This window comes from Ailuropoda melanoleuca, chromosome 14, assembly GCF_002007445.2.
Source record: "Ailuropoda melanoleuca isolate Jingjing chromosome 14, ASM200744v2, whole genome shotgun sequence".
In the NCBI taxonomy this organism is placed as follows: domain Eukaryota; kingdom Metazoa; phylum Chordata; class Mammalia; order Carnivora; family Ursidae; genus Ailuropoda; species Ailuropoda melanoleuca.
Window position 1 is genome coordinate 95,907,865 of NC_048231.1, and position 13,119 is coordinate 95,920,983.

The 13,119-nt window shown below is 34.9% G+C and overlaps 1 protein-coding gene across 1 annotated transcript in view; it reads right to left on the reverse strand.

Annotated features, from left to right (window-relative positions):
* The window catches only part of CDH19 (cadherin 19), a 93,716-nt gene that overhangs the window by 16,898 nt on the left and 63,699 nt on the right, over positions 1–13,119 (reverse strand). The window lies entirely within an intron of this gene.

Below are 13,119 nucleotides of genomic sequence, written 5' to 3' on the forward strand. Positions count from 1 at the left end.
ATCTATGATACATTTGGAAATAACTTTTGTGTAAGGTATGAGGTTTAGGCGGAGTTTTCTCTTTCTTCCCTATGAATACCCAATTGCTCCAGCAAAATTTGCTGAAAAGACTAGAGAATTGATATGTATCTTTGCATTTGTTCTGCAGTGCTTTTCACGTCATCCAGATTTTCAAGTTTATTAGAACGCAGAAATATTTTATTATAAGGCATGGGTTTTTTTTTTACTCTTATTGATTTAATTATTATTTCTTTTGTTTTGATTTGCATACTCAAAGGTATCATTTTTCTTGTACTACAAATAACAGTTTTGAAATTAAATAATCTGGTCAACAAAGAAGGAAGTATTTAGTTACTTAAGAAAAAAAGTGGCATATGCAATTTATTGAGTTATTGCTCCAGAAATTTAAGAAGCAACAACTTAATCTGTTTCAAACCAATCAAAATAAATCAATTATATGATAAAATAAAAACTCCCAATAAGAAAACAAAACCCAATCTCAATTAATGTTTATACTGAAGTTTGTAACTTTTTAATTTTTATAAGTAATGCATTCCTTTAAGCATGGGATAAAAATATTAATCTGCTCCCACCCTTATCTGCACTGAGAGTTTTGTGTCTGTGGAGTGTCAAGTGTCCATGCACACCTTGTAGCCCATTTAGAATCCCTTTCGAAAGGAATGAGCCCCATGTTAAGAACTTGTAAGACTACTCTTAACTGTTAATTTTAACAAGTAACAAAATTAACTTTTAACAAAGGCCACTTCTACCCATTTTCTCACTTAATAGAATTTTATTTTTACTAAATCCTTATAAGATAGGGCAAAAATATCTTTCTCAAATGAGGAGACTGTTATTCAGAGGGTTAGATTATCATCTAATCTGGGAAATGTGGGTGATAGTAAAATTCTCTTGTAACTGTACCAGGCAGTCCTTGTTATTGTTGTTTATTGTTGTTTTTGATGTTTGATTCCTAAATGAGGGGAAACATATTTGAATTAAAACCCATGGTTTTCTACATACATGATTTTTAGACAATAATGAAGAATACCAATTAACCCATACAACGCCCCCAAAGTAATACCAGAAAACACATGTTCGTTGCAATCCTCTCTAAAGGACACTTTCTGTCTCTGAAAACTGGGACAAAATAAACATATAAAAAAAACAAGGACAACATTTAAAGAATAGTAAAGGGAACAAAAATTATTTTCTTATTCTGTCAATTTTTCTCAAATGGTAAAGAGGTAAATTCATCACATTCACACAGATACACTCTTATCATTGGAAAGCTGTGTGCTTTGTATTGCTTAAGACTCAATTAGAAGTTTAGTAGATTATATCACTGAAAAAAGAGAGAGAAAGAGAGAGTGTAGACTGAGTTAATAAATACACAAGCAGGGAGAATGGCAGGCAGAGGGAGAAGGAGGCTCCCCCCGGAGCAAGGAGACCAATGTGGGACTTGATCCCATGACCCTGGGATCACGACCTGAGCCAAAGGCAGACATTTAACCAACTGAGCCACCCAAGCATCCTAATAGGAAGCTGCTGGGAGGGCTTTTTTTGTTGTTGTTTAGATTTTATTTATTTATTTGACAGAGAGAAGGAGTGCATAAGCAGGCAGAGTGGCAGGCAGAGGAAGAGGGAGAAGCAGGCTCCCCACTGAGCAGAGAGGCTGATGCAGGGCTAGATCCTAGGACCCTGGCATCAGGACCTGAGCCGAAGGCAGACACATAACCAACTGAGCCACCCTGGCACCCCATAGATTTCTAATTTCTAATGCATTCAAGCAGTGTCCATTATCCCCAAATAAATTTGTCATTAAGAAATCACCATTTTGAAAAAAGAACGAAAATCATCATTTTGGGAAGAAACAAGCAAAATTCTATCTACAATAATAAAAAAATACTGTATATAATAGAACATTGTTTTAAGACATACAGATCTTTTTTGAAATGCATTTGGAAAATTTTAGATTGTTTTAAAATGCTACACTTTTGGCCTCCCCACTTATTCATAGATTTATATTATAAAAAGTGAACCAGTATAGCTCATGGACAATCTTATAAAATCTCACACACATAGTCACATCACAGGGTTTAAAAAACAAGTTTCACAATTCGAAGTGTTTTGCCCTAAGTATTTGCAAATACAAATTTTAAAAATCTGATAATCTTGATGCCAAAATGAAGGTAATGAAGGAGAATGTTTCTTTTAGAGAGTAACATTGATTGTTCTGAATCTAATTGCCTCAAATCCTGTGGCTTCGAGACTCATTCATCTGGTTGTTCTAATAATCTAGGAGCCGATCGCAGAGACCGCTTTTCTTTTTATTGGGTTTACAGTGCTTTATTAGGTAATTGACACCCCTAACACCCTTTACTGTGGTTGTTATTTCTAAATTATGCTCACCTACATGCTCATGATTTATTTTATACTCATTTTGACATATTTACTTTGTTAGTAATTCTATACCCATAAATAACTTACTAAAGATGTTTTCTATAAGCCAATTTATTGAAAATGCTCACTCTGTAAGAGTATTAGCAATAAATATTCTATTTTAAAAGACTATTTAATAGAATGTGGTTTCTTGATAAAAAATTAAAATTATGCTAATTTTTAGGAAAGCATGTTATAGAAAATGATTTGGGTAAACTCAATAGGATCAACATATCCTACAGAAAACATTCACGTTAAGAAATAATTAAGGTGTCACCTGTAAAGGATTAAAAGCACTTGAATACTTCTTCATTGACAAGCTCTCTCATGGTATTTCTGAATGATCACTTACTACCAAGGAACCAGCTATTAAACAAGCTGATTTCTCATCAAACAGCAAGTACTATTGTATGTTAATAACAGAGTGACTTTTTCAGGTTTTTGCAGTAGCTATTGCCCCATCTATCTTTTGTCTTTATTTTTAATTAAAATTTACTGATAAAGCCAAAAAGGTATAAAGTATATGAATATAGCCATTTGTAATTGAAAAGATTTATTTGTTTCAAGTTTTTATTTAAATTCTAGTTAGTTACCATATAGTGTAATACTGGTTTCAGGAGTAGAATTTAGTGATTCATCACTTATATTTAACATACAGTGCTCATCCCAAGGAGCGCCCTCCTAATACCTGTCACTCTTTCAGCTCATCCCCTCCCCACCTCCCTGCTTCCACACTCAGTTTGTTCTCTACATTTAAGAGTCTCTAACAGTTTGCTTCCCTTTCCCCCCCCTTCCCCTACGTTCATCTGTTTTATTTCTTAAATTCCACACGAGTGAAATCATACGGTGCTTGTCTTTCTCTGACGTGTTTTGCTTAGCATAATATTCTAGCTCCATGTCATTGCAAATGGCAAGATGTCATTCTTTTTGATGGCTAATATTCCATTATTTACCACAACTTTCTTTTTTTGAGAGGGAGGGAGGGAGGGAAGGAGGGATGGGCAGATGGATGGATGGACGAACTGATGGCTCTGAAGTCATTTGCAGACACACCCTCGTTCCACAGAGGCACGAGGTATCATTGAAGGAGCTGTGCCGTGAGGACTTGGCCCTGGTTTTGGGGCCTGGCTGAGTCACTGAGAGTTATGCCATTGTTTGCAGTTTGCATCTTTGTGCCCTCCTTGTCAGCGGATAGAACGAGAAAACCCCCTGATTTGATGTCTAAGTCTCCTTCGTACTCTAAATTTCTGTCTCTTCAAGGCAGTTAAGACTATCTCTAGGGTAGAAATCGTGTTTCCTGTTGGATCAACATGTCTTTCTGGGCTGCGCAGTGTGAGACCAGCAACTGTGTGGTGGGTCCTGCTTTCTAAAGATGAGAGGATGTTCTCCTTGATGAAATGACCAGTTAGTTGGAGAGAAGTTTGGGCAAACGTCCAGGGCAGGCATGGCGCTAGGAATCACTGCTTTCCTCAGTCTCTTTTGCTCTTGGAAGCCAAGATAAACACCATCCTGACCCCAGGCCCACAGCTCTCCCATTTTCTTAGGAAAGGATTTGGCTTCTTCCAGCCTAGTGCCTCTGTCCAGAAGCTTCTGCTCTGCTTGGGAGATGCTTCGAGCCCCTGAGGACCTGCCCCGGTTGCTCAGACTATAATCTAAACTGACAACAGACTTTCTGTTTNCCAATACAGGATTGGATCTCATGACCCTGAGATGATGACCTGAGCCAAAATCAAGAGTTGGAAACTTAACTGACTGAGCCACCCAGGTGCCCATCCCACATCTTCTTTATCTATTAATCAGTTGATGACATTTGGGTTCTTTCCATAATTTGGCTATTGTTAATAATGCGACTATAAACATCAGGGTGCATGTGCCCCTTTGGATCAATATTTTTATATCCTTTGAGGAAATATCTAGTAGTTCAACTGCTGGGCTGTAGGGTAGCTCTATTTTTAACTTTTTTTGAGGAACCTCCATACTATTTTCCACAGTGGCTTCAGTAGTTTGCATTCCCACCAATAGTGTAAGAGGGTTCCCCTTTCTCTACAACAGGTGTTGACCTGTTGTTTCCCGTGTTGTTAGTTTTAGCCATTCTGACAGGTGTAAGGTGGTATCTCATTGTAGTTTTGATTTGTATGCCACTGAAAAGATTTACTAAATTTGACACTGCTTACAAGCATTGTATTTTTGTACAATTTGCTTTTGCATTCTTTGTCTTCTAGAATAGCTTTTAATGTTTAAGATCTTTTTCTCTTTTTGGTATTGTTACCTTTAAATAGTGTCCATATTAATTCAATCATATTTAAGGTTAGAGAGTTCTGTACTATTCCTAGGATTTATGTCTCTATTAGAAATTTAAGTATTTGGTTTAAAAAAGCATTATTTGCCATAACTTTGCATAGCTGTACACATATGTATATGCACTTATGCACACGTGCACACACATATGACAGAACTAACCCAACTAGTGAATGATGACTGGGGTTATCATTTGCAATTTGAGGGAAAATTATTTACCTCTGAATACTTATATTTCTAATTAAAGAAAACCTTCTGAAAAATTATCATATCTGTGTTTCTCTATTGTACATTAATTATAAATAACTGAAGAAAATAAACAAGAAGTTAACAAACTATGTTGGGAGTTTCCCTTAGAGTGGTCTTCCACATTATCGAAAACAAAAGAGAGAACAGGAGATCTATAAAATGAGAGCAAGAGAGAAAGAGAAAGCAGGATTTTTCTTGGTTTTCTAGGATTTGTATCCCAATTTTATTTACTGACCATTCCATCTGTATTTTCTGCAATATTCTACTAAAATATCACAAATTTTAGGAAAATGACTGCTTCCAAACCTGAGGCAGAAAATATAAAAGATGAGCTTATGTATCAGTCTGGGTCCAATTGAGGAACAGGAAGAACACAGTAATTTAAAAGGAGGAATATTAATATAAAGAATTATTAAGCTATAATAGGAGAGTAAATATAAAGATGAAATGAGAACTCCAAAGAGTACTCAGAAGTTCATGGGATTATCCGAAGATACAAATGTGGAAGGGAGGCCCTCTCCCCAAGAAAAGCCTTAGATCTCCTTGGGGAATGTGTGGTTGCTGCATCTTGTTTTCAGGACAAAGGAGTTCACTGGGTTGCCTGGCCAGAGCTAGTCCATATTCTCCAGGCAAGCAGAACAATCCTCCAGGGTGCAAGTGTGTGGGTGGACAGAAATGCAGAAGGAGTCAGGAGGCCACTGCAGGTGGAAGGCCTAGAGCTCACAGCACCCACACTGGGACGGCTGCAAGACCTCACCAGGCCTGGGATGGAGTTGTATGGTTGCTAAGGGAATGTGCCCTTGGGACGTTAGGGGCTTTACTTGTGGCTGGATAAAGCACCACATGCATCTTCACACTGACCAATTCTGAAGGATGAGAAAGGCCAAAGTGAACATGCTACACGCAGGACCAGGAAGAGAGGACCTTTTCCTTCTTCAATGTTCATTCCATGCCCTTCTTTGACAAGGCTCAACATTGCATTCACAATAAAAGAAATGCTCTAAAGGGACCAATCCATTATCACAGTATCACAGAAAAGGTACTTTTTAAGGAGGTGCTGAAGGATGAATGTGAAACCAGAAAGCAGTAAATTAATAAGCGGCAAAGCTTAGAACATATTGCTGTATCAGAAATGAAGAAAGAAATCAAAGACTAATAGGTCATATCTAAATTACATAGAAACTGGTAATGAATGTCTGAAGATCTATTTTCTTACCATTCTTTGTCCATTTATAATTCTCTTTGTGATGTAGATTGCTTACATTTTTTCTTTTGTTTCTATTTGTGTATGTGTACATGTGGGTAAGCACATGTATACATATCTTAAACTATTTGGTGCCACGTTTTTTGAGCATCAGAGAGGCCTGTTCTTTTGTAAAAACTGTTGTGGGGAAGGAGAGAATATAGGAAAAGAAAGAGGGACCTTCACTTTGGGATGCTTAATATAAACAAATTCACACCAAATTCCATCTTCCTTGGCACAAAGGCTCCCTTAGGTTTTGCTATTATGAAGTTTTATATTCCCTCCCCCAACATCTTCGAAATTATACTTCATTCCTCCTTTCTCTACATTGCATTGACTTCTCATTCTTCAGTCCAGAGAAGAGATTCTTTCCTCTCTGCTTACACACCCAAATTTCCTGTTTGCTATCTGGAGAAGTATATGCTGTTTCTGCATCTTTCCTTGGCTTAGTCAAGAATGCATACTATGGGACATGTATATTTCCCAATTTGTGTTTTAATGGTGTAGCCGGTTTCTTATTTTATTAATAGACTATTTATTCCTTATTTTTAAATAGAGTAAAATGAATTTCCTCTGAATGTCTAAACAGAATGCTCCTAATATTTTGCTTATAGGCACCATTAAATTAAAAATAATTATGTTGTCTGCATAAAAACCATTTCAGTTACACAAGATATGCTTTATTATCTTTTAAAGCAAATATTTTTTGAGAGCTTATTCCATTAAGTTGTAACATTCACGCATTACTATCTAAGTTTTAGGAATGAGTAAGAGATTAAGAGTACTTTTGAAAGTTTTTAATGTCACTCTGGGAGGTACATATTGATATTAGATTCTCAGTTTTGACTGTGCTTGAAGGAAGCTTATCAAGTAAATTTCAAAACAGAAATCTGAGCCCAAGTCAGTCTGATTCACATATAACATCTGAGGAAACATGGTACCAACAATGACAATCTAGGAGCCATGATAGACCTAACACCCACCCACTAAATAAGGCATCACCCCCTGTATGTCAGGAAGAAAATTATGGTACTGTTGGATATCTTGGCAGCACTCAAATAATCTGTACATTGATTTCAATTCATAAACCACAGCATATGTAGCAATGCGAGTGAGGATTTTTGGATTCCCCTTGGATTGGAGCGGAGGAACATTATAGGTAGCCATGCTGTGTATCATTTTTTTCAGATACTTATAGACCTTGGACAAACTTCTAAATTTGATAGTAACATCTATGAGCCCCTGATTTATTTGATGATTTGTGGCCTTCCTCCTTAAAGGACACTGATTATGAAATAGCACTAACCAGTGTGATTTATTCTGAGTTTGAGCTATGCATCTCCTGGAAAGGAGGTGAGAGTCAGTCATTCTGATTTCATTTTTATTTTTGCCCTTAAAATTGTAGGTTTAATTAATTTATTAGTACAAAAATTAAAAAGAAAACTTTTTTCTATTTGTTTTTGTATTGTGCAAATAATAAGGATGGCTAGTCTTTATAATTATCAGGGCATAGTTAAAATAAGCATCATTCTTGGAGATAGATACAAATTAAAATCCTTGCTCACTCATAAGCTATATGATGTTGAAATAGTTACCTAAACTTTTTGAGGCATAATATACACATCTGTAAAATTATAAATAGTATAGCATGTCATAGATTTCTCATACAGCTGAGCAAGTCACACAAGAACTCCTTGCACTACATCTAATGTGTATCTTTCTTCCTCAGCAAAGTTCAACCCTCAATCTGCCTTTAAAGTCTGTTGCATCAAAATTAGCATTTGAGTTTCTTTTTGAGCATTTCTACCTATTTTTAGATTGCTATTTCATTTTTTTTATTCTTGGAAGTATTCCTGATAATAAGGAAATATTAACTTATTATTAAATAAGTAAACTAATCATTCCTTCAGTTACTGAATGGGCACACTCTATAAATCTAGGATACATTCTGGGAACTCAGTGATAAGGTCCTTTTTATGCCTTGAGCATCACGCTATTTCATCATCTTACAAATCATTTCATCATTGCTCATAAATTTCTCTTAATGTGCTTTTAAAAGACTTACATGAACCTTGTAAGATGAATGGCCTAGAAGGATGATATAATAACGAAATAAATCTTCCCCATTGCATCATTCTCTTCGTTCTCTTTTCAGATGTTTTGCTTAAAGTATTACATCATCATTCAAAAAGATATCAAAAAACTGATACACGAGTTTGATTTTATTTTTCTTTTAAAAACAGTTGAAAATTCAAGATTTTCATTTTACATTCATAATGCTAGAGGAAAAAAAACTGACAGAGGAAGTAATTTCACAGTAGTGTGTGAATAGAAGATGAAAACCAAAAGCAGAAACCAGCACTATAGACTCAAGATGATGGTGAAACTGATCATGTAAAAAAAGGTTTGAGACGGAGTCTTCAGATGAAGATAAAACAGATGAATATTCTCAAAATCAAGAATCAGCAAATGAACAATATGATTTTAAGGATAAAGGAAAAATATAGTAATCATCCTTTTAGTCACTCAACAGGAAGGACTTCATCACACGATATTTTGCGATAAGAATCTGGGCTGTTCTGTTTTGCTAAAAATAAATGTGACAGTATTTTTTCATCTTTTATAAATGTTTTGCACCAAAATCTACTTGATGTATCTTGCAAATGGAAAACTGCTGAAGGCAGAATGTATCTAAATGTCACTGGAAGGAAGGGAATGCAATAGGATTTTTCTTTTTAACTAGATTGATTATTATATTTGCTGTTTATAAATCTAAAGATTAAATGCTTTGCAATCATGGAGCAAAGAAGACAACCATTCTTTCTTCAACAAAAATATGAGCTGTAAAGGATATTTTAAACTCCTCGAAGTATTACATACTGACAAACACATATTTGGCATGTTTACATTTTGTTAACATTTGACCAAGAGGACCACAGAATTCCCCTTTGACTGACTCAATTTTAGAAGGTTTCTTCCTGAGTAGAAGCTCCGGGCTGTCATTTTCTCTCACCAATTACAGGAGACAATTTCTCATTGCAAATTCTATGCCCCTTTGTAATGTGAATAAATCTTCCAAACTCTTCCAATTTTGTGATGCAGATGGTCTTTCTCAAAAGCCTGAAAACCATCCTTTTGAAAGGTAAACGTCAAGCAGATAGGACTCCTATCTTGCAGTGTCTATGGGAGGGTAGGAGCCTAACTTCTCTAAGAGCGTTACACAGCTGGCCTAATCACACTGGCCAACCCCACACATGTCCTCTAGTACTTTTTCCCTACCTCAGCCCAGCGTTTAAAAACTCCTTAACTTTGTTTCCACAGAGTTAAGTTCATTTGTCTCCCCTATGGCAATGGTCTTGATCTTTATTGCAATAATCTGAATAACATCTTCCTTGCCATTCCTAACAAGTGTCCAGTACAATTTCTCTTTGCCACATTCTAGTGAAGTTGTTTTGCCCTGTCATTTTATTTATATAGCTGTGAATAACTTAAAAATTACGTATTTCTAAAGAGTAAATTTGACCATATGGTAAACTGCAAGGATGATTTTTTCCCCCTGGAATAGTGGGAATTAAGTCTATTGACACGTCCTCCTCAAGAACTGTTGCACTCGTGCACGTCCTCATCAAAACTCTTGTCTCTTTCTTACGTTACTGGTCCCACCTACTCAGTCTATTTTGCAGCCTTCTCTTTCTTCACTGAATCCTTAAATATTGCTATTCCCAAAGGTTCTGTCCTATGTTCTTTCATACTCTCATTTTTTATTTTCTCCCTGGGTGACATTACATACACTACAAATGTTACCTACAAATACTCTAGTAAGTTTAAAATCTCATTGTTAAATTCAAGAGGATATTTCTTTTCTGCTTTTACATGACCTGTAAGCACAAAATAAAACAGGTAATAACCCTCTCCTCCTTGGAATTTATTTATTTATTTATTTATTTATTTATTTATTTATTTATTTTTAGTTTCTATGTTACTTGCAAATTTTATTTTCTAATGTGTCCCGACTCCCCCCCCCCGCAAACAAATACTGGAGTATCTGGGTCTCAGTCTTTAGACTGATTCTTGTCTCCATCCATACTCTCTCTTTAAGTGCTCTCATCACACTGTAAAGTTTTAAATATCACCCACCAGTCTAATTTCAAATGTATATCTCCAAAAAATTATAGAAAAAATACTCTTCAAGAACTACTGTCTTTATGCTCCACTCATTTATTCAACTAGTTATTATTGGGAACCACAGTGCACATTGTCAAGAATATAAAAATAAACTCACTCCTTGTTCACAAGTATCCTGGAATCTAGAAAACACGTGAAACTAGAAATGACTCATTTTGCAAACATATAAGATCTATTCACACCACGGATAGAGAGGCAACAAAATATAATGGTAACATGCATAGATCTGATGCCAGCATTTGGGATAAATATCTCTCTGTCTTTACTTAGGAAGCAACAACTTCCCTGGGCCTCAGTTTCTTCACCTGGAAAACGAGGCACATGATATGTTTCCCTTAAAATTTTTTTGAGAATTTTTGAGAATTGTTTTAATGTTTATGTTACTAGAATCATGCCTGGGATGTTGTAAATATATATTTGCTTAAAATAGTTCTATTATGGGGCATGTGAGTTCAGTGTTGCAGTATAGTTAAAATTCCGATAGGAATTGACAGGGGCATTTCAAGAAGAAGGGTTGATATGAACAAACCCTAGAAGCTGTAATTTATATTTTGAAAGACAAACAATTCAGAGTGTGAACAGGACATATATAGATGTGTGTGTGTATATATAATGCATATATATACATATATGTGTACATTAAAAAGCGTATACAATGTGTATATATACACATTAAAAAGCAAGATAGATACAACTGTGACCAAATCAAAAAGAGTTATAAATACCAGGCCAGTGAGTTTTGTACTTTTATGTGCTGGTGTTGGAAAATCCACTGAAGTTTTGAGTTTTGAATTTGAGTACTGAAGTCAGAAAACTGCTGTAGGAAAATTCGTCTGCTCTGCCCTTTGCTGTGAATTCATCTCTGCCTAATGTCTGAAGCCTCCTGTGATCACGATGTCACTGTCAGTGAGAGGAAGTAGAAAAAACCAAATTCTAATTCTCACAAAAGGGAGTATTTCACAACATTACAAATGTACCGACCTCTGAGTTCTTGCTTATGAGCCAGAATCTGTGAAAAGAATGAATGATCCACTGAGTCAGTAAAGATATGAGTGGGCTTTGATGAATCAATAGTGGAGGGAGCTAGTTCCTTCTAGAAATATAGATTTCTATCTTTTCACATGATACAAAAGTTGAAAAAGGTTATCATAAACATGATTAATTATAGTTGTTATCAACAACTTGAGGGGTTAGAATAAAAGTCCCAGTGTGATCAACAGAGTTAGATAGCATCATCCTTAGAAGTGTTTACCACATAGGGCTAGGGCTGTGGTCTCAAGTCTCTTATATAAACTGTGTTGCTTCCCAAATCTTCTGCCCATGTTAGCCCAAGTAAGACCATCAAGCATGCAACCTTATTTATAAATTTATACATTTATAAAAATAAGTGTGTAGTAAATTAAGCCTATTTTTTAAAGTTTGGAAATAGGTTGTCTAGTCAGGGGGGCACTCTCGATACATCCATGTTTATGTAAAGTGTATAAAATATTTAAATTTGACATATATAATTCTAATAACTATAAAATGTAACTGTGCTTATAGTAGCTATAAAATACAAGTCGTCTTAAATATGTAAATGTAATATGTAGAGATTTAGAAAATTGTGAGATGAATTATTTCCAAAATTATTTTACTTTTAAGCTTATTATATTTGTTGATATGTCCAGATAGACAAATGTGCTTGGAAAGTTTGAGAACATCAGATATGTTAAATTTCTAAGTATATCATCTATTAATTCCAAGTTCAAAGAAATGTTTAAAGTTAGTTTCTATAGGAGTCGTGGGTAGCAGGTCATTTGCATTCTGTTTTTGTGATTCCTTTTTACCAGACTGTCTGTCCATAGGTTTCTGAATTAGTTTGGTTTTGGATCTAGGGAGCAGTGCCACATGCTGGAGAGTCTGAAAGTTTTATATTAACCTTTTACTTTACCAAAAACCCTGGGTCCTAACCAATTCAAATTAAGTAGTTTAAGTATAAATTCATTTGTATATTTATTACTATTTTTATTATTATTTTAAACTTAGGAAATACTTATAGGCAATATTTCAGAATTATTTCTGGAATACAATGTATTTAAAACTAAACATGGCCAAATAAATTTCACAAGGCATTTTAAGAGCTACTAATCATTCCTGTTATGTTACAGTTGAAAAATCCATGATGATTCAGGTATATTTCATTCTTAAAATATGCCTATTTCTTGCCATATTAAGTATTCGAAAATAAAGCATAATGTCGGCTACTATTACTTACTGGTAGAAAATTAAAAGCTCCATTTTTGTAAAATCCAAATTGTCTTCAACTAGATTCATTGATAAATTCAAATCTATTGAGAATAACTGGTTTCATAGTAAATACATATATACATATATTCCTATATATACATACATTTACACACATACACACACACATTCAGTATTCTGAAAACTAGTTTATGTATCTTTAAAAATGTTTTATGACATTTAGTAGGCTTCTATCGTTGTAAATGATACGTAAGAAAAATTTTAATGTACTGGAACTGAAAACAAAGAACAATCTACCTTAAGCATTACATTTTACAGATGAAAAAAGTGAGCTCCACAAGAGAAAATGTGTGAAATAACTGTGAAGTAAAAATGAAAGAAAGAAAGAAAGAAAGAAAGAAAGAAAGAAAGAAAGAAAGGGAAAAGAGGGAGGGAAGGAAGGAAGAAAGGTAAAAATT